General features: G+C 35.3%; 1 pseudogene; it reads right to left on the reverse strand.

Moving 5' to 3' along the window:
* Positions 1–21,048: 21,048 nt before the first annotated feature.
* On the reverse strand, positions 21,049–21,278 carry LOC114101534 (SS18-like protein 2 pseudogene; annotated as a pseudogene).
* Between the last annotated feature and the right edge of the window lie 765 nt (positions 21,279–22,043).

Genomic DNA, 22,043 nt, shown 5'->3' on the forward strand with positions numbered 1-22,043 from the left:
CATATTCAGGTGCAATAAATCAGAAATATTAAATTCCTGTCCAGGATGTAAAAGATAACTGGACTACATCTCTGGAGCACAGGAAAAAAAGTATTAATAACATGAGAATAACTATGTAGAAAATAAGGCAAAGGCAATAAATAGATACATTAAGGAGAGATGAGCAGAATGTATCATAAAATAATAGTGAAATGAGGTGAAGTGAAAATGACATATTACTGAAATTTATGAAAATATTTTTCATATAGCTACATCCTGAAAATAATTTAAAATATCCCATAAGCACCCAGGTAAGTTAAAAATGAGTTTCAGCTTGTATTGAATTTAGACCTTTTTCATAAGTATAGCTTTCAGAAACAGTAAAATATAATTTACTATCCATAATATCTTTGCATGGCTAAATTAATTTTCATGTGCGAAATGTATTGCAAGTTTGTTTGAGATGTTTATTGAAATAAAACAAATCTTCTATCAAGTTATTCTTCCTAAATACACACACACACACACACACACACACACACACACACTGAAAGTATATATATATGCTTTCAATCATTGAATCAATGTTTAGAATCTAAAAATCATGATAAAAAGGAGCCTAGGAATTTTAGAGACTGAGAATTATTGATAAAAAGGATTTATGATCAATATTTAAGCTCCCCAAAGCCAATAGAATTACTTAAGTAATTATAGACTTTAGTTTTAAAGTAAATATGTGAAAGACCAAATGGAGGAGAATCTGTATATTGGAAAGAGTTTTTAAAATATATAGATACATACCCCCAGAATTACATTACAAAAAATGAGGAATATCACAAGGGAGTGAGAAATTGTGGATAGGTAAGTATAGAAAGAACCTAGAAATGCTGAGACTCTCTTTAAATAACTATATAAAAAAATCTACTTGTTTAGTGACCAAATTATATTTTGAAAATTACATAAAAATTATTGGGGACACTTAAAAACACAACAACCACTAATGAAATAAAAATTCAAATACCTGTTACCTAAATTACTACAGAAGATATTGACAAACAAGTTCAGTTTGTATAGCCAGGAAATAAAATAGAATGAGAAAGCACACCAAAACAAGTTTTTTAAACAAAACACATATATGTATATATGCCATATGAAGACTTTAATGTTCAAATCAGAATTAATTCTTTAAATTTATTGTTTTCCAAATTATATTGGAGAAACTATATCATCTTATGCATTTTGACTGGGTTCTAAAGTAAAATGTAACCTGGATGCTTTCCTTACACATCCTTTGGTCCTGTTTTTCATCTCCCCATTCATCCCCGCCTCACTTTTGTATTTGCTTCATGCTATTGTATTCTTTGCACAGGACAGCTTTTAACTGCAGTCTTGTCTGGCTCCTAGAGCCCTCTGCCCTGTGTGTCATCCCAATAGTATAATTCCTATTTCTAGGGAGTCATAATATTGTGAAATGTTGTTGAACTAAATGTAAAATGAAATCCATTAAAAGAAAGTAACACATGAATTAAAGCATAAAACTTGGTCGTATGCTGTGTATAATTAAAATGCGTAGTATAGTGTGATTGGAAATAAAGAGATGGGTAAAGATATATTTGGCAGAATACTTGCAGAACATGAGGGCAGCAGTAATAATATTGAACTCTTTGGTTAGGCCCAAATCTTAAATAGAGTATCCACTGTATATTGATAATCTGTTGTGAAGGTTTAGCAAAATTTGACATTAATATGTCAAATAATACATTAAAATGACATAAAATTTTGGTGACTTTCTTAGGTTAATGTAGGGAGCAATAGAAATATAAAGTGTTTCTGTAGAAATATAAAGGGAACCCAACACTGAATTTAGCAAAAGATTTCTAAGGATATAATGTATACAAATTTTAAAGTCCTAAAAATGTCTTTAAGTAATGCTACTATACAGAATCTATCCTAGGGCTTTAAGATGAAGAAGAAAAAGAAAATAGCAATAAATAAGTAATTTAGTCATAATCATATCAGGAATTATGCTAAGTGTTCTAAAAATGTCTTCTTAATTAATTATCACAGTATCCTGACAATGTAGACATCATATTCATTTAAAATGTAAGAAACCCGATACTACGAAAGGTTAAAGGAACTTGTCCTAAGTCAACATGCAATTTCAAAGAAGTAGACAAAATTTGAAATTGTTTGTATTTGATTCCAGAGCTTATGCTTTGTCTCCAATGCCTTGATATACCTTATGTTCAAAGATGCTCATCTCCACAGGAAGAATGGAAAGGAAACATAAATGCTTAACAAAGCAAAGTAAGGCCTCCTTACTAAAATATTATACTTAATAAAATGGTGCTTATGAACTCTTTGTCATAATATTTTTATTCTTTCAATATAAGCAGAATAAAAAAAATACACAATTAAATCTTAACTCTGCAAACAGAATAAAACCAATATCTTGCTTTTTTAAAAAAATGTGTTTTCTATAATGAATGGTATTATCTTTAAAAATTAATCATCAGAATCCATCCACTTGGTGTTTGGGAGCATTTAATGGGTCCCAAGAAACTTAAAATTAGAGAATTTTGGACACATGTAGTCTAATATTGCAGAAGAGTTGGGTTATTCCCTGACTAGAAAAACACTATCAAAATAATTTTGGAAACTGGAAGATCCCCACCTTAAAATTCTTTTGATCTCTTATAATTAATATTATCCTTCAATAATGTTATTTTATCAAAACTAATGGTTTTTTATAATCAAATTGTATTTGTCTTAACTTTCTGTACTTGTCATAAGAACAAATATTTCTTCTTATACTTAGATATCTGAACTATACAATATCTTCAAAGTAAGCCACAATTTATTTTTTGTGAAGAAAATTTGAAGAAAAATATGAAATTTGCAATCTCATTGTTAGAAATCAGCTGACTTATTACAGTTATCATGAATTAGACTTTTGAAATTTTAGTGTGAGTTTTTCATGGAATTTGGCCTTACTCAAACCTTACTTATGTAATTTTAATGTAATTTTATTGTGTATATTATTACATTTAGCACAGAGGTGGTGTTAAAATTCTGAGGATGCTATTGAAGTTCATGAATACTCAAACTCAAGTGAATTGATCTCGTTGTAGAAAAAACATTGTGTATTAGCCTTTATTTCTCTTCCCAGTCAGGCTTGTATTTGTTTCCCACTTAATTGGATGAATAGCTCTTGTTTTATTATTCCTTTGCAGTCTTCTCCCTATATAAAGTACATCCTGAAGCACTCAAACATCACATCAGCAATTTTTGTTTCAAGTTTGGAGTTTTAATTTAATGAAAAATATGTCCATATGGAGAATTTAGGATCAATTTTTACATATTTTTTTCAACTAGAGCCTTCATGTGTTGCCTTCTACTGTGTGGGTGGCCGCTCCCTGATCTGGCTGAACCAGCCATTGAGGACCAGCAATTCCCTCTAATCTATGTATAAAGCTTATTTTCCTGGTGCTTCTAAAGTGGTGCAGTTAGAATTCACAACAGCTAGATAAATAGTTTGCAAAATCAATGAAAGTATAATAGGACCTGACTAGCATGCATTTCTCCTGATGACCCTGAGGCATGTCATCTTCCAAATGAAGTCAACTTCCCAGTGAACAAGATCACAGTTCTTGTTCCAGAATTCCAGAGATTGATGATCCTGATTAGCCAGTGATGCACAAAATAGCAAACAACCCCTCTTTATGAAAGCTGCCAACTCTGGTAGCCTTTTATAAGTACTTTTCATAGTTAGTTGATTGGGGTTTGCAATTTTGATCAACAAGTACCAAATATTTAACATCCTGGATTTTTATATAATGGAGAATTGGTTCCAGATTTATTTTCAATTTTGTAAAAATATTCAAGTGATTACTCAAGAAAAAGCAAGGAGACAATATGAACAACTGGCCAGTCATCTACAGTGAATTGATGACTCTCATTATGAGATAAACCTGAATAATCAGGTTTCTAGGAATATACTAGTTACAAGGTAAACATGTGAGAAATGGTTCTAATTCATTTTGCTTCTTTTCTTTTAATCTTTTCATATCTTCTAGAATTAAGGGCCTATGCCACTGAATAAATACTAAGACTGCATTGTCTAAAGTGGCATAAACCATGGCCAACCACTTATGTCAGTCAAAGGTAGAGCTCTTGGTTTGACATGCTGGCTAGCAAAATGACAAATCTTGTCGCAGCAAGGAGAGGATAAAGATAAGCTCTTTTAGGACTTTCAGGGCTAAAAGATAATAGGCTTCTGATCTCTCTCTGAGTCTCATAAAAAAGGCTCACCTCCCAACAGTCCTTGCCTGTTTTTCATGACAATGACTGAGAAACACAATAAACCAAGTACCAGTAAGGACTGGGTCAGAGTTTAATAGTCACATCTTTCTCATATGTCTTTTCAGTTGGATAGTTTATTTTTCTGTATTTGCCAGAAGTGGTACCAGAGCACTGAAGCCAAACTATTATGTCGGTAAGGCCAAGAGTTTAGAAACATTCTGAACAGAAACACACTAGAAAGCTTGGGCATATAGAGAATGTATGTGTCACATCAGATGTGCAGCAGTGTGGGAAGGAATGGGGCTTGCAGGTAGGGGATGCTTCAGTTTACTGGCTGCTCTTTATATTTTCTTTAGAATGTATTCATAATATAGAATCTGTTGTGTGTGGTAGCAGTAATGCAATGAAAGAAAGACCAAAAGGCTATTTTCTGCTACAACATGCACATTCACAGCAGTGTTTGTGAATCTCTTAAGTTGAATTCTAATAATTCCCAAAGATGCTGATCTTATTATTATTTTTTTACCTGAACTGTTATAGTTGCCTTGTTGAATTATTTCCCAGTCCTAGTGCACCTTTCACATTGTTCAACATGTATTGGCATTGTACACAAATTTAATTATGTCATTTTCTAGAATCTTCAAGAGAAAATTTGCATTTATAACTATAGCATATTTAAGCTAGACTAAGAAATTTTGGCGACTTCCTTAGGTTAATAATTTGAGCTTCTTTCAAACCACTAGGCTTTTATTTGATTATTTAGATATGAGGCTGAACATATCAGGAGATGGGGAGAATGAAACATTCAGTTTCCCTCAAATTCACAAGTCAGCTCTGTTTCCAAACTTGCGTATCTTGTTCTATGAGAAAAATATTATTAATAACCATACTAACCTTTCTTAAGAAGGGATTAGGGAAAAAATGGGGATGGGGAGTTGGGATGCTCTGACCCTGTGATGCAGTGATTCTTCTCCTTAGTGTTTACCCAAGAAAAGAAAACATACATTCATTGTGTTAGTCTGATTTTCATAACTATGATGAAATACTCGAGGCAGGCTACTTATTTTGGCTCATGCTTCTGTAAGTGCAAGTTCTGATGTTGGCCTTCTTAGGGGCAGAGTCCTGAGGCAATGCAGGACATCCCATAGCCAGAGACAGAGAACATGTCTTTTTCTTCTCTCTCTTAGACCCTCCAGAATCCAATCATAGGGGCTATACCCTAATAATCTTTCCAAAAGTCCCATCTCTAGGTCCCATAGTTAGATAGTTTCCACCATCTTTATGCAATTAACATATGTCTATGTTAATAATGCTATTAACTCCTACATGACTTCAGGGGGACAAACCAGATTCAAACCATAGCATACACAAAAATGAATTGTATAAAAATTCTTCTAACATTCTCATTTTTAAGATCATTCATCTGGGAGAATGCCTAATATCTATCAGCAAGATAATAAATGAACAACTTGTCATATAATCATACACAAAGGACCATTACTGAACAACAGCAACAAAATGAATAATGATTATATATGGCAACATGAATGAATCCCCAAAATGGTATGTAAGTGAAAGAAATAGAAACAAAATTTTCATACTGTATATCTATTTCTATATAAAACCCCCAAACAGGCAGAACTCATCATTGTGAAATGCTGTGTGGGAAAGGAAATTAACTGGAAGGGCCACATGGAACTCACCAAATTATAGAGATATGTGATTCCTTGTTTTGTTATGGGAGATGATTTCACAGGTGTACACAAATGTCAAAATGTATTCAAGTCAACACATAAGATGTGTGCACTGAGTCTTATGTTAATTTTATCTTCATTAAAAAAAAGGCAGTTAGGAGCCATCTGTCCTTGGTTGAGTGTACTCCTCTGGGGTATCATCCCCTGTCCCAAGTGCTAATTGGTTTTGGTTGCTAACACATTGAGAGTTTTTTCTGTGTAGAATCCTAGTAAATATGCTTTTCTCTATATCATTACCTTTGTAATCATTTACTAGAATCCAGTGATCTTTCACTGTACTCTCTAAGTAAATGCTTAAAACCTCCATCCAGCTGCTACAATATTCACTTTGGCTTATCCAGTCTACATTCTAGCTTTATCTTCTGACACTGATTATTACAGAGTCTAAACTCATGACAGTTGATCCTTGCTGGACCTGTTCAGTGTTGCATAGCAGTTATAGAGCATGGCTGTCTGGGTTTGAATTGCTTTGCGAATTTCAATTTTGCTAAATTACTTAATTGCTCTGTGCTTCCACTTTCATTTATACAAATAGTACTTACCCTACAGGAGCTAATGACTATTAAATGAGTGAGTGTGTGTGTGGCTTAGAACAGAACCTGACACATAGTTCAATATAAGTGTCACTTATTAATGTTTCAATATGATTACTTGCTTTTATACCACTGAACTTATTCCTTTTCCCTCAGCTCAAATCCTCTGTCTCTTGAACATATTTAATCTTTCAAAATCCAGGTGCATTTTCACTCCTCTGCTCTCCCAAGAAGAGTCATCACATCTTATGTGCTTTCATAACATTTTGTACATAAATGTGCTAGAGTGTTTTCTTATTGGTAATATGATTATTAGTTTATATATCTATCTCACATACTAACTGTAAACCTCCCCATGGCAGGAAAGGAATCTTATTCATTTTTTTTCCTTCCAGCAAGTAGTTTGCAATTCTCCATAAATGGTGAACTAATAAATCAGAAGATCCATGAGTAATTTGTGTCTTGGTCTCATTTAATAATTCAATTCCAGAGTATTGCACAATGTGGGTCAGACTCAATACTATGCCTTGAAGGTGCTCAGATGGGTAAGAAGCAGTTCTTGCTCATGAGAGTCATGCTACTGAGTGGCAGTTCAAGCCATAAGCAAACAATAACTACTTGATGGATTTTTAGAGGAAATGATTGGAGTGTACCATTTTAAATACAGTGTGGGCTCAATACAATATTGGGTTCCAAATCTGCAAATCAGTTTTTTTCTACAGATTGATAGGATATTTTTAAATCACAAGCACAGAAAAAATGCATAGGAAAGTTTCAAATATGCATTGCCCACATTGGCTCACAAGCCCACAAACCTTGCACTTTCCCATTGACTAGCCTACTAGTGCTCTCCTGGGAAAGCAGGGGTGTGGGGGAGGTGAGGAGGAATGGAACCAGATGGTAATGCTGGTAGCATACTGGACCAGGTATTTGTCTTCTGAATGAATATTGAAAGGCAATAAATTACACGGTGCCAATAACTCCCTGGGCTGAAGAATAGAAATGATTTCAAATATGATGAAATTTGTAATTATTCAGAAGGTAAATTCAGTCCAGTCTATGTAAGATTGCCTGTCTAGGAGCAAACCCCTAACCAAAAATATTTTTATTTTTTGAGGTGCTGGGGATTGAACCCAGGGCCTTATGCATGCCAGGCAAGCACTCTACCAACTGAGCTATATCCCTAGCCCCCCCCCAAATATTTTTAGCTAGACTGAAATATGGGGGAGAGGACATGGTAAAAATGGAGCCCTGGTCAAATCTAGAAATGTTCATAGGTTATCTTTCCACAGAATTAACAGACATTTATTGAACTAATTGAACTAATGCCTTTGAGGAACAGAGGTGAATAAGGAACTTTCCTGACCAGTACATGCATACATAAATATTACATACATGTGTTTTGATTCCTCATTTACACATAATAAATGTTTACTGACTTTAGAGAAATGTCACTATGTTAAGCATAAAAGTCAATTGTAAGATGCATTCCAATATTTGAAAAGTAATAATATGAAAAACTTGTGCCTTAAAATAGAGGAAATATATTACACAATGTGCTATATAAGTGTATTTATAACATACATGCTATATAATATTAAAATGCTATTTGAATGATACTTAGTCATCAGTGTTTTTTACACATGACTTTGCCTATCCCTCACCACAAATTTATTATGTACATAGATACCACATACTGAGCACACGCAATGTGCAGACAGCTCTACCAGGTGCATGCTATATAATAGATAAGAAAACAGGTAAACTCATTCCCAAAGTTCACTGAAATACTTGCCCATGATTATATAGTGAGTGGCTGAGCCAAGATTTCAGTCCAGACAATATCTGCTTATTTGTGCTTTAACCATCTACATTACCTATGAAAGGTAGATTTTATTCTTATTTCACAAATGAAGAAATTGGAGGCCAGAGAGTGTATGTTGTCTGAAACTATGCTGGTTATGAGAAATTAAATCTGAATTTTAACCCAAATTTGTGAATTATTACCTTTGCTTTAGTAAGCTTTTACCTTTAAGTAAAGCTTTTGTGAATGACTAAATGTACCGATATCAAATTTATTTTTATTTTAAATAGGTCTCTTGGCAACATATAGTCTTAAGGAAACACTTTTGTGTTGTGTATCTTAAGGGCTATGCTATGTTAGCCTACGGGTATATTTAGGTCTGAGTTTTGCATGACATCCCTTAAATCCCACTTGGAGCAATTAGGAAGCAATCTTAGCTCTGAAACACATTTCCCCATATGTTAAGCCACACATCATTAGTATGGACTGGCCTGTTAGGATCATGTCATAGCACTTAGCACATTTTAATATGTTTCACAGAGCAGCATTGCAAAAAAATTTATTTCCTTATTTCAATGGTTTTAAAAACATTTGTATGAGAGTATTTGCTAATGACATTATGTCATGTTCAGAAATTCATGTGGAGCACCTTCATCTTCCAATTTCAGAACACTCCCAAGATTCAAAAGTGAAGCTATAGAAAATGCTCTTTCTTAAAATAATGATGATGTCATTGCTATGTTATGACCTTGAAAATGTAAACTCTGTTTCTTTTGTTCTCTTCTGCTCACTACTTGAATAACTTACCTTGTCTTGAGAAGTTAATTTCCAACTATGATAAAAACTTTTTCTTGAAGTAATGAAAAACTGTGCTTTTGTAAACTATAAATACTATAGTAGCATCTTGAGGGAAAAATAGAAAAAAATCCAGAATACTTTTAAATTTAAAAAAAAATTTTGGATATAATACAGGTTATTTTAAATAATTCTTATGGCTAAAGTAAGGGATTACATAGAACTAGTGCCTTCTAATTTTTCCTTCTTCTGGAATGTATAACAAATTCTATTAGTTTCCTAATGCTGCTGTAGCAAATTTGCCCACAAACATCACAACGCTTAAACACATAACACTTAAAAACTCACAAACTTGCTATGTTACAGTTCTGGAGATCAGAAAACTGAAATGGGCTTTCCAGGCTAAAATTTGCATGTTTTCCATGTTCCTTCTGAAAGATTTTGGGGAAAATTCATTCTTTTTCCAGTTTCTAAAACCTACCCCTCTTTCTTGGCACATGGACCTTTCTTCCATCTTCTAAGCCAGCAATGTAGCATTTTCAAATCTCTCTCTGACTCAGCTGCATTTTTCTTCCTCTTATAAAACTTTAGTGATTACATTAAGCCCATTCAGATAATCCAGGACAATTTCCCCATGTTGGGGTCCTAAATCACACTACAAAATCTTATTGCCATGTATGGTAATGTATTCACAGGGTCTGAGGATTAGGATGTGGATATTTTTGTGGGATTGTAATTCTGCCAACCACAGGAGAGTAGGAGCAAATATTTGCAGTTTCTATTTTCTTATGATATGAAGTAGGCCATCAGATGGGAAGAGAGCCTATTAGATACTCAAATTATTAGATTTATGGTCACAGGATGTTGGTGAAATTCCTGTGTGAATTTTTTTCTCTTATGACTTCAAAGTCAAAGAATAAAAAGTTTTTGTCACATATGAAGCCAAAATTCCTTAATAACCATATATTTTTATACCACATGAGTGGAGGACACCAGATAACTGAGAACCTGCCTTTCTATCTCTCTTTTTTTTTTTGAAGGGCAGTATCAGGGATTGAACTCAGGGGCACTCGACCACTGAGCCACATCCCCAGCCCTATTTTGTATTTTATTTAGAGACAGGGTCTCACTGAGTTGCTTAGAGCCTTGCTTTTGCTGAGGCTGGCTTTGAACTTTCGATCCTCCTGCCTCAGCCTCCCAAGCCACTGGGATTACAGGTGTATGCTATCACGCCCAGAACCTATCTCTTAATATTAATATTTTAGGAATATTTATTTAGGTTTTCATAAATGGCTGGAGTACATGATATTTCTTTGACTAAAATTTCAAACCCATTTTAGTTAGGGTTTCTTTGTATGTTTTGATATTAGAAGCAGCAGAAGAAAATCATCCAGGAAGGAGAAAGCTACATAATATCTATAAAAGACAGGAAACATGTTAGTGTCTCTAGAACCTTGGAGAAATTGAAAGCTATTTCATCCTCTGATGTATCACTTAATTCAAGAGAAATTTCAAGTATACAAGAATATTAAAACATATTATTTAGTACATTCAAAAAATAAAGATCTCAGTGAGAAGACATTTTTAACGCACAACAAATTCCAGTCATGGAGGGAAAGATGCTAGGTTGTTCCCCTGTTCAGTGGCAAGGATGATGACAGTGACTAAGGCCAGGGAATAAGGGAGTGAAGCCAGTTGAGCAACACATTTGCCCTCCCTCTATTTAATATTTTACTTGGCTTCTTCTAAATAATATTAAAAATATTATATTTTTCAAAGAACTTGTAGAAAATGTGTCTTCAACATTGCTACTATTTTCTTAGTACTACTAAAAGCAAAAGAATGAGTTATTTTGTCCTTTTGATGAAGTTGACAAATATCTTGCCAGAACACATTTATATGAATATCTTCATAAATGTCATGGGATGAATATATTACTTTTTATTATTATCCTTCCTCCAATTATTTTATATGGACCACAGAAAATATGAAAACCAGTGTTTTCTTTATATAACTCATCAAGGACACATGACAAAAGGTTCTATTTATTTATTTATTTTTGCAGTGCTGGGAATTGAACCTAGATCCTCACACAGGGCTCTATCACTGAGTTACATCTCTGGCCCAAGAAGTTTTATTTTTAATTTTAATTTTTAAATTTATTTTTCATTCTAATTTATTATATATGACAGCAGAATGCATTGCAATTCATATTACACATATAGAGCACAATTTTTCATATCTCTGGTTATATACAAAAGAAGTTTTGTTTTTAATATATAAAATACATACAAGACCAACCATCAAAACCAAAGGGAAGAAAAGCAAGCAAAATGTTTCCAAAGTTGTTCAATAGAATATATTTCATGGTAGACAAGAGCTGTAAAGACAGGATATTAAATATAGCCTGGAAATAATAAGAAAAATGAAAATATAAGACATAAGAAAACACATCTTGAAGATTAATGAATGTTGGTTAATTAATATTCATTAATCACACAGGTGTCAGAAATGATATATTTTGAATATCTAGCAACAATAATGTTTATGTATTTCAAAATTTTGTATTTCAGTGTGCAAATCAGAAGGCCTTGGAATGTGTTTAATTGCAAAGACAAGTCAAAAACATTTTCTTTAGATGAAATATTCTCAAAAGTATTCCACAGAGATTCTGTGGAATTCCTTTTCAGTACTTTCATGTGATGGGTGGTGTTTCTTTCACTTCTTGGGGTCAGAAGGTATGATTGAGGTTCTTCCTAATTTCCTTTACTATTTCCTGATCATTACTCCCTGACTCTCTAAAGCAATCATTTTCGAAGGACACATCATCTAGAAATACCATTATATATCCAAAATGCTTGCTCTCTGCATTAGTAATGCAGAGTATTCTCCCCCCACCCAAGCCTTTTTACTTTTATTTTGAGAGAGTTTTACTAAATTTACCAGGCTGGCTTCAAAATAACAATAGTCCTACCTCAGCCTCCCAAGTTGCTGGTATTATTGCAGCCGGCTATGCAGGGGAATTTTTGAAAACCATTTGCAAAGCTGTTTTAGAAGTTAAAATGACTATCTCTCTTGTCCTTCATTAGCAAATGGGAAAACTATGGTACTTTCCAGGTCATGTTTGAGGGCAAGTGTGAAATTGGCACATATTTTAATTACTCCTCCCCCTAGGTCATTTACCAGCCTTCATACCTTTCCCATCTTTAGGCACCACTGCCTCTTCCAGGCACCCCGTATTTTAAAGTCACCCTTGGATGCCTACTCATATGCTGATCACCTACCAATATTTCTAATTAAAGCACTGTTTTCCACTTCTCCATTCAGCTGGAATCTTGCCTACTTAGTGTTCTATTTTCTTTAATATGCTTTTGCATTCCCCTCAGAGAGCTTTTAACTGGAGTACTCAAACTCAAAAGGAAGGGATATTTCCAGCAATCAAGTTATTAGGAGAGCAGGATAATATTCTTTAAACTAGAACATGCCAATCATTTCTCATTGTCTCAACCTCTAGTAGTCATAACATGGGGTTTGTCTTTTTTAGAGGGAACAAAGCCAAAGCCTCTAAACATCATCATTTCAGAATTGACAGAGCTCAATGATAAACAAATCAATTAAAGTATTTGCTGAAGTCAGCTGGACAAAATGTGCAGTCCTGAGTCCATGCTAATTGGTCAAAGCTTTGCTAGTAGGAGAAAATCTTGGATATAAGACCAGTCAACAGCATGTCTCAAGCAGTGATGAGATGCAGAATTCTTGTCACCATGGAGACAACAGAAAGAAGCGAGGCCATGTTCCAGTCCTTGAGGACTTCAGATACAAAAGAACTGAATCAGAATGTAAACCTTGCTCATGGCCATCAGTATGAAGTCCATATACATATAAAGCAGACTCTACTAATTGAAGGCAGAGCTGGCCAAGCAGGTGATTTCTCAGGATGCATCTAATAGTATGCAATCAGTGGGCCAACTACCTGTCATGTCTGTATTAATCTTTATAAATAGGCTTTCTTCTAAAATTCACCTTTTTCGAGTACATGTGGTGGCCTACATTCCTCTAAAGTAGTGTGGGTATTCATTAAAGAGTTCAATAAATATATTTCAATTAAAATGTTGTCATTGAAGTCAAGAACAGACACATCCTTCATTAATATATTCACTCATCCATCTGTTATTAATTCATTAATGTTTCAACTGACTTTTATTAAGGGTTTTGATAATAATGATAAACAGTATGTGGTTCCCACCCTTCGAAAATTCTAAACTTGAATTTACCAATGAGAGCAAACCCTAACTGTATTTTAAGAGCACTGCTACTTAAGCCTTATATACTGGAAATCTGCATTTGAGCAGCCAAATTTAGTTACATGATTTGTAATTGGACTTACTGTAGGTGGTCTAGGTGTTCTAAGGAAATCAATCTCTTTCTTAGTATATGCATAAGTGCATACACACATATACACATATACATGGAAAAATAAGGATTATAGATGTGATTAGGGCCTACAGAAAACTTATTTCTTGGCAGCTCTTATAATAAATAAAGACATAATAAATATAAAAGTCAGTCACAAAATTCAAAGTGGTACCCATAACAATGTAACTACTGGAGGAGTAAGAAAAAAAAAAAAACTAGACTCTTATTGAAATAGAGCAAGTGAATAGTTTGGAAAAGCGTAGATTTTTTTACTGAACTTCTTTTTAATACTAAGCAAGACAGCCAGTTTAAAATGCCTCTGTCCCTCCGGTTTCTTTTATTTTTAAAATGTGAAGATAGGACTAAGCAGAATCCAAAGAATTCCAAGATGAGCAGAGACTAGCTCCCTAAACATTGCCTCAGGATAAGGCAACATCAAAGGCAAACAGTAGACCACATAATTCTGTTCTGTGTCAGGCAGAGTTTCTCAGTTCTCTTCATGAAATGTGTTTTGTTTACATCTGGCCTGGTCACATCATCATTCAGTCAACTTGATCACTGATAAACATCAAGTTTCCACTCTATTCCAGGTTTTGTGCTGGATGCTTGCTGCTCCTGAGTCTCACATCAGTTGGTTCAGGCTTATTTTCCTGAGAACTATCTTACTTCTGGCCAGGATATTAGGTTACTTTGGTCACAAGAAGACCACTGAGGACAGTTCAAGCCTAAGAAACAATGAAATGAACCTCTATTGAGCAGGCATTTAGTCTGAAACAAAACACTATAAAATGAGGCTTAAAATTTTCTTGCAGTTCTAGAATGTTATGTTTTAGATGTGAGGTGTCCCCCAAAATCTCATGTGTAAGACATTGCAAGAAAGTTTTGAGGTTGAATGATTGGGTTAGAAGACCCTCAACCCGTCAGTGAATTAATCCTCTGATGGAGATTAACTGAGTGGTAGCTATAGGATAGTAGGGTGTGACTGGAGGAGGTGGGTCCCTGGGGATGTGTTCCTTTGGGGTACATATTTTGTGACTTGAGCTTAGTCTCTCTTTATCTGCTTCCTGGTGTGAAGTCTTGAGCCACTTTACTTCACCACACTCTTCTGCCATGATGTTCCACCTCATTTCAGGGCCCTGAAGAATGGAGTCAGCCATCTACGGACTGAGATCTCTGAAACTGTGAGCCTCCAAATAAACTTTTTCTCCTCTAATTGTTCTTGTCAAGTGTTTCAGTCACAGCAGTGAAAAGGCTGACTAAAACACGGAGGCTGGGAAGTTCAAGATTGAAACACTAGCAGATCTGGTGCTGGTGAGGGCCACTTTCTCGTTCCTAGACCCTCATCTTGCTATGCCTTCAGAGTGGAAGGAGCCAGGTGATCCTTTTTATTTACAAGGAACCCACCCTCATGACTTCCTGAAGACCCCACCTCCTACTACCATCACCTTAGTGATTAGGATTTCAACTTGTGAATTTGGGGGAAACACAGACTTTTGACCCATTGCAGCTTAGAAACAATTTAGATAAAAATGAGATCATTGTCTAATTGTCAGCATCCAGTCTCTTTGGTAGGGAGTAATTGGAGGAAGATTCTTGAGACTATTTTGAAGATGACACTTTCAATTCATTTTCATGAATTGGGTTAAGTTTTGTGACACCACAATGCTTAGATACAAGAGAATCTTCTGCAAAGGACTTATGAAAATAATCTTTGAAGTGACTAAATCAACCTAACTAATAATGCCTGTCTCCTTGGAATACCCAGTGGTATGGTATAGACAGAATGGTGCCCCCCTCCCATTTATAATTTGAATTCTTAACCCCTAAACCTCAGAATGGGACCTTATTTGGAAATAGGGTGGTTGTAGATGTAACTAGTTATGATGTAATATTTGGGGTGGGTCCTAATTTTATATGACCAGTGTGTTCATAAATAAAGAGGGAAATGTGGACACAGAATCACAGGCAGAGGGAGAACACTATGTGATGGTGAAGGAGGAGACATACAAGCCAAAGAATGACAAAAATTACCAACAAACCCCCAGGTGTTGGGCACAGGACATGGGATGGAATTTTTTCCTCAAAGTCTTCAGTTTAATCTTGGACTTCTACTCTTTAGAATTTGGAGACAACAGATTTCTATTATATAAGCCACCTGGCCTGAGGCACTTCCCTATGGTTGCCCTAGAAAATTAAAATACTTAGTTAAGAAAGCTTTATATGTTTTGATTCACCCTTCATTACAACAGCCATTGATTAAAATGTTGTAGTGAAATTTCCACAAGAATGGTGTATAAGCAAAGTGCTTAGAATGTAAGTGAGGATATGACAATTATAAAATACTCCCAGGAGTTAGTGCTTAGTATAAGGGAAATAATAACAACAAAAAATCAGCTTAAACATACATCTAGAAAACAAGAAGACATCATAATGTAGTTTTCCTTCTTGGCACATCTATGGATAGGATCTTTAAAAAGGTGTCACAGAAACACACTTCTATGAACTCCTGAGGAAGAGAAATATAGGAAACAAGAAATAGTAAAAGATAATAAAGAAGAATTCAGTAGTGCTCTATAATCCCACAGTCACTGTTCATTCAGGTAAAGAGAACACAGTGCAGAGGCTGTTCAGTAGGCAAAGAAAATGACATTTATAATTTTTTTCAAGATCTCTGTAGCCACTAATGTGATAATTCATGAAGGAATGTAAGGGTCAGCTGAAGGTCAGATCAGAGAGTCCAGAAAATTCACTGGAGGGCAACTAAAGGTGGCACTCATCAAGTTTGCTGTCCAATCTTCTAAAAATAAAGCCTGCAGAATTTTCTTTGATCCATGGTATGTTTTTACTTATTTAGAGATGAGCGAGTTTATAAAATAGTTTGAAAAAAAATTAGGAATGTGGGAAAGTTTGGATAGATTTTATGATAAAAAATGATGCTGGTTCAGTCACTTGCTGGCTCCCCACTGCTGTTGCTGTTGATCTTCTCTCATTCAGCATTAGGGGACTGTTCTGTTTGTTTGTTTTTTTTTTTTTTTTCTCCTTGTCCTTTCACTTTCTTGAGTGAACTAGTGAACTGGTGAAGAGAGGGGAAATATATTGCATTAATTTAAGGTCCCTTGATGTTTTTATGTTTTAAGTAAAATATTCATATGTTTTTTTCTTTTGCCTTTCCCTTAATTGACATTTTCTTTAGACAATCGATGCCATTCATTTGTCTGAGGAGATGAGGTGGACGTGGGGATGGGAATAGATTGTCACAATCAGATTGAAAAGCATTCAAAACATATTTTGCAATGTGACAAGAGGCTGGAAAGCCTTTCCTTATATGAACATCTTCTGAATTCCATTAGCACAGCATCTTGTACCTCTGCACACTGGTAGGATAAGAATGCATTGCAGGCATGTGAACATGTTGATTTGTGCAGAATAACTGAGGATCAGAATGCAGGGGTATTTAAGTAAGGCCTGGGGTCTGGAATGCAGATAGGCAAACTTTGTTAGCATTAGACTATCAGATCCCCACCAAGACAGAAAAACATGAACCAAGAGCTATATGGACTGCTAGAATTATTCCAGCAGGGTGAGCAGCAACCTGAAGAACAAAACATCACTATGGAAACCAGAATCTCAGAGGACAATACTTGGTTCCAAGATTTATTCACTCTTTGTCTGTGTGGTCACAATAGCCACAAACCTTCACCAGGAGCAAAGGAGAAGTGAAATCTGAGAAATTGTATATTTTATCTTAAAAGCACTATTTAAGTGATTGCATAAGGCCACTACATTTAACCCACCTATCTGTGGGTTCTGCATCTATGTATTTAAGCAACCAAGATTGAAAATATTTGAAAAAAAATTGCATCTGTACTGAACATGTGCAGACTTTTTTTCCTTGTCATTATACCCTAAAATATAGTATAACAAATATTTACGTGAGCATTTACATTGTGCTAGGTGTTATATGGTAGTATGTGCTTGGTTATATATAAACACTGCATCTTTTTATATCAGGGACTTGAAAAACCATAAAATTTGGTGTCCTGGGGGTCCTGGAACCAATTTCCTATGAATACTGAAGGATGGCTGTATTCCCAGATTGGAAAGATTAAATATAATCTTTTCTTTTAGTATTCAAGATTTGGAAATTTTTGAGGAAAATAAGAGCAATCTTAAAGAATGAAGGAGAGATATTCTCTTTGCACATTCCTGTTATGGTGTGAATTTATTTGTTACTTTGCCAAGTTTTATTTACTTGGCTCAGTTTTCTGCCTGTTTGATACTCAAGATGAGATAGACAAGGAAATGGATACCAGTGACCAATGCAAAAGTAATGTGAATGAAAATACTCTGTGCACCTCCCACTAACTAACACTCTTCTCCTGTGATCCTGAGAATGCATACGTGGCCCATCAGGATGGGATATGGGTTTGTATGAAAGAGTCATCTCTGCTGGTTATTGGAAAGAGTGCAGACACCCAGGATGTAGGAAGTTATTGCACTTCTCAAATTATAACATATGCCTTAATTTTTTCCCCTAATTTGATATAAGCACTTAACATACAATAAAAATGAGTTGCTGAGATTTGGGAAGATTCAGTATGTTACTAAAAATCATGAAGCATTGTTGGTGACACTGGTAAATGAGAAAACCAGCCCATTGTATTCCATTAGCACAGTGCCTTGTACCTCAGCACACTGGTAGGCAAATAGTTTGCATTTTTCCTTTTCTTTTTATTCATAGCTATTGCATCAAAGACAGTTTTTCTGCACTCTTCTTTTCTTAGGGGAAAAAAAGATAAATGTTTGAGAAATACTGACTAAGCATGGGAAAGCAAAATCTACAACTGGGTATTCTACTACCATTCATTGTTTTTTTCTAGATGTAGATGCACAATGTGCACTTCTTTATTTGTTTATTTTTATGCAGTACTAAAGATTGAACCTAGAGCCTCACACATGCTAGGCAATATCTCTACCACTGAGCTACAGCCCCACAGCCATTCATTTAAAGGGTTACATTTCTGACTATTGAGAGTTCATGTCACAGGTGGTTATAACTGGGGAATAAGCTTTGCATTTTAGACCCTAATACATTGAGTAAAAATGCTCTTAAAAAAGCCAATGAAAGAATTAGTAATAGAAAATCAAAATACTTAAGTATGTTGATTTCAAATTTCAGAAAGATAGAAAACATTTATGTGTCAATATAATGGTTGAAGATATAAAAAGACATTTAAGGAAAATGATAACGGAAAGAAGAGCAGGTGCCATGTAAATTGGTAACAGTAACCTCTGTAATTTGACATATAATTTTCAGTTGAACAGGAAGAAAAGAACAGTTAGTAGAGAATGAGCAGCATTTGTTAGCTTAACTGCATTGGGCTCCATTAGCCATAGAAGAAAGTATTGCCTTCCATTTTATCACTGGTTTGAAAAAGGCTTTTTTTCCTATGCTTTGAAATTAAGTGTTAACAGGATAACTATTTCACACTGAATAACTACAAATTGCTTATTTAGGTGTTTCTGTGGTTCAGTAACTAAGCATGGATGAATATGTAATTAGCTTTTAAACTCTCCCCTAATAGGCAATATACAATAGCTGTTCTATAGAAATTCATTTAATATGTCCCTAAGCATTTTTAGAATGTTAAATAGGATGTGTTACCTGGTATTTGTTTCAGTGCAGTGAATTTATTTCCTAATAAACATTTAATCCATGCAAATATCTGGGAACAAGTTAGTGTAGTGGTTTACATGCAAATTCTGTTACAGGAAATAGAATATACAGTACATCCACGAAATTCAGAAGGGTCACCACAAAACTTGGAAGTCGCCAAAGAATTTGGATTTATTTAAATACACAAGATAAAGCACCAACATATAAAATGAATATTGTTTTAGAAATATCACAGCAGACACTTAAGGAGGTGTTGTCCAATGTGATTGGAAAAAGAAAGGCAGGGACCAGCTGAAGTTGTTAGATGACTTTTATAGCCTATGTAAAATTCTGTCTAAAAGTGATAAGAATGTCTCTGAAGTTGTCACAACAAGGAAAATTCTTCCTCCTTCTGAGAGAATCCTTATGGGTGATAAGATGCTAGGGAAGCTTTCTGGGACATGTCATGGCTTCAAGAAGAAACATGAAGCAGAGGAATGACATAAAACAAAGTTGCTTTCTGACATATTATAAAAATAGAAAGAAGTAAAGACTTCCCCTGATTCTTCAGTTGAATGTGTAAGAGTTTAGTACTCGAAAGCAATGGTTTTCCCGTCTAATAAGTATTTTATTTAGGAAGGAGTTTCATGCTCATTTCATGGAGATCATTAACTCCTGTGTACCAGCAGACTCTAGTCTGTGGCACCTTTGTACAAGGTGAGTAGGTTCAGAGAGTTTAAAAAAAATATGTGCTTATCCATACTTAATAATAGGAAGTGACTGATGAAAAACTTCTTGATAATTAAAGAAAAGTACACATCATTTAATATCAGATAATATTAATGGTAATAAAGAATCTAACAAATTTGTTTGCAATGATAATGACAATAGCATCATTGTTACATACCTTACAGTTATTAAGTCCATATCTGTTGAGAGCCACAGCGGAAGGGGCCCCAGCAAACTTCCAGCTGCCAGCTGATGACTGGCTCACAGCAGCCCCAGAAAACTTCCAGCTGCCAACTGATTGGCTCCTCTGCAGTGATGCTCATTGGGCTGTTTCCCGCCCTTTCAGACCATGGAGCTGCTCATTGGGGGACTTTTTTTTGGCTCCGCCCACACAACCCAGCCAATCGGCCTCAAGAGCAGGAGGAGTGGGGGAGGTTGAGAGGCTTGTGGGAAACCGGAGGTGGCAGTTGGGCTCTGAGGGAATTCCTGAAGAGCTGTGTGGTGTAGTGTGTGTGTGTGTGTGTTCTAAAAATAAAGTTCGTTTCTTTTGACAAGTGGCTCCTGAATTGTGCCCAGCCAGACTGGGGCACTTATCATTTTCAAGAGACATTACATGGAAACTTCTGTACCTCCATACCGCTCTTGTGTGGAAAAGCTAGCTTATCAAACTAACCTGAGGGGGACCATATTTACGAACTGGAAGGGAGTACACAGAGACCACATCCCTTTGGAAAAGGCTCATTTGGAAGTCTCACCAATTGTTGCTGACCCTCCAATATATACTCAGGTTGAAACAGAACAGTAATCTCAAAGATATCTATCATGTCTTTGTTATCCAAATGCACTCTCACTTCAGAAAAGAGCACACCCAGGATCCATTTATTGTGGGATCTGACCATTAAAACAAATACTTTCATTGAGAATAGAGTTAAGTTAGTATTAGAAGCTTTCTTCACATTTTTCAGACTTTAAAAAGAATCACAAAGTTTCATTCTTGTTTTAAGCAGTTGAGTTGGTAAAGATCCTGTTTCCATTTTAGAGGAAAGGGATTACATTCAATTACTCCTTACAACAGAAAGATTATTCCATTGCTTTTGACGTATCAGTTGGGCTGCCATCTGCGATGAGAGCTAAATAAATGAGAGTTATATGTGACACATGCTGGTACCTTTGGCTTGGAAATCCTTTCTTGGTCTTCCTCTGTATCACTCATAGATAGAAGCTGATCATTCTTCTCCAGAAGCCACTAAATAGTCTCTATTGACTTCTGCCTTGCTCCTCATCCAGTCTGGTAGGAAGGCCATGGACATCCCAGGGCACAGGGTGTGTGTGTGGTGGGGGTGGTGACAGGGTGGGGGTGATCCATATCCCGCCTAGGTATAGACACCAGTCCTTTAGAAATATAATAGAGAAAGCATCCAGACTGTTGCTACCTCCACGTTGCAGGACACACTGAAGATTATTTCCAAATGCATTCAGTGAACACATAGGTGAAATGACTTAAAGTGAGAAAAGTTTTCACTTCTATTTGATTATTCAGCTATATTCCAAGTCTGCACATAAGAAATATATATATATATATATATATATATATATATATATATATATATATATATTTTTTTTTTTTTCAACTTTTTTGCTGCTGTGACTAAAGGACCCCACTAGCACAATTATAGAGAAGGAAAAATTTATTTGAGGGTTCACGGTTTCAGAGATCTTAGTCCATAGAAGTCTGGCTCAATATCTAGGGCTCGAGGTGAGGCTAAACATTCTGGCAAAGTGTGTGGCACAGGGAAGCAGCTCACATCATGGTGCTAAAGAAGCAGAGAGTTTTTCACTTGCCAGCTACATATACCAAAACCACGCCCAGCCACACCCTACCACTCAGTTAATCCCTATTGGGGATTAATTCACTGGTTGGGTTAACAGTCTCACAATCATTTTCTCTCTTAACCTTCTTGCATTGTCTCACACATGAGCTTTTGGGGGACACCTCACATCCAAACCGTGTGTGTGTGTGTGTGTGTGTGTGTTTATTTCTAATTCTGAGGAAAAATTTTGTCTATTTTGGGGAA

Source organism: Marmota flaviventris, chromosome 15 (genome assembly GCF_047511675.1).
Source record: "Marmota flaviventris isolate mMarFla1 chromosome 15, mMarFla1.hap1, whole genome shotgun sequence".
Lineage (NCBI taxonomy): Eukaryota > Metazoa > Chordata > Mammalia > Rodentia > Sciuridae > Marmota > Marmota flaviventris.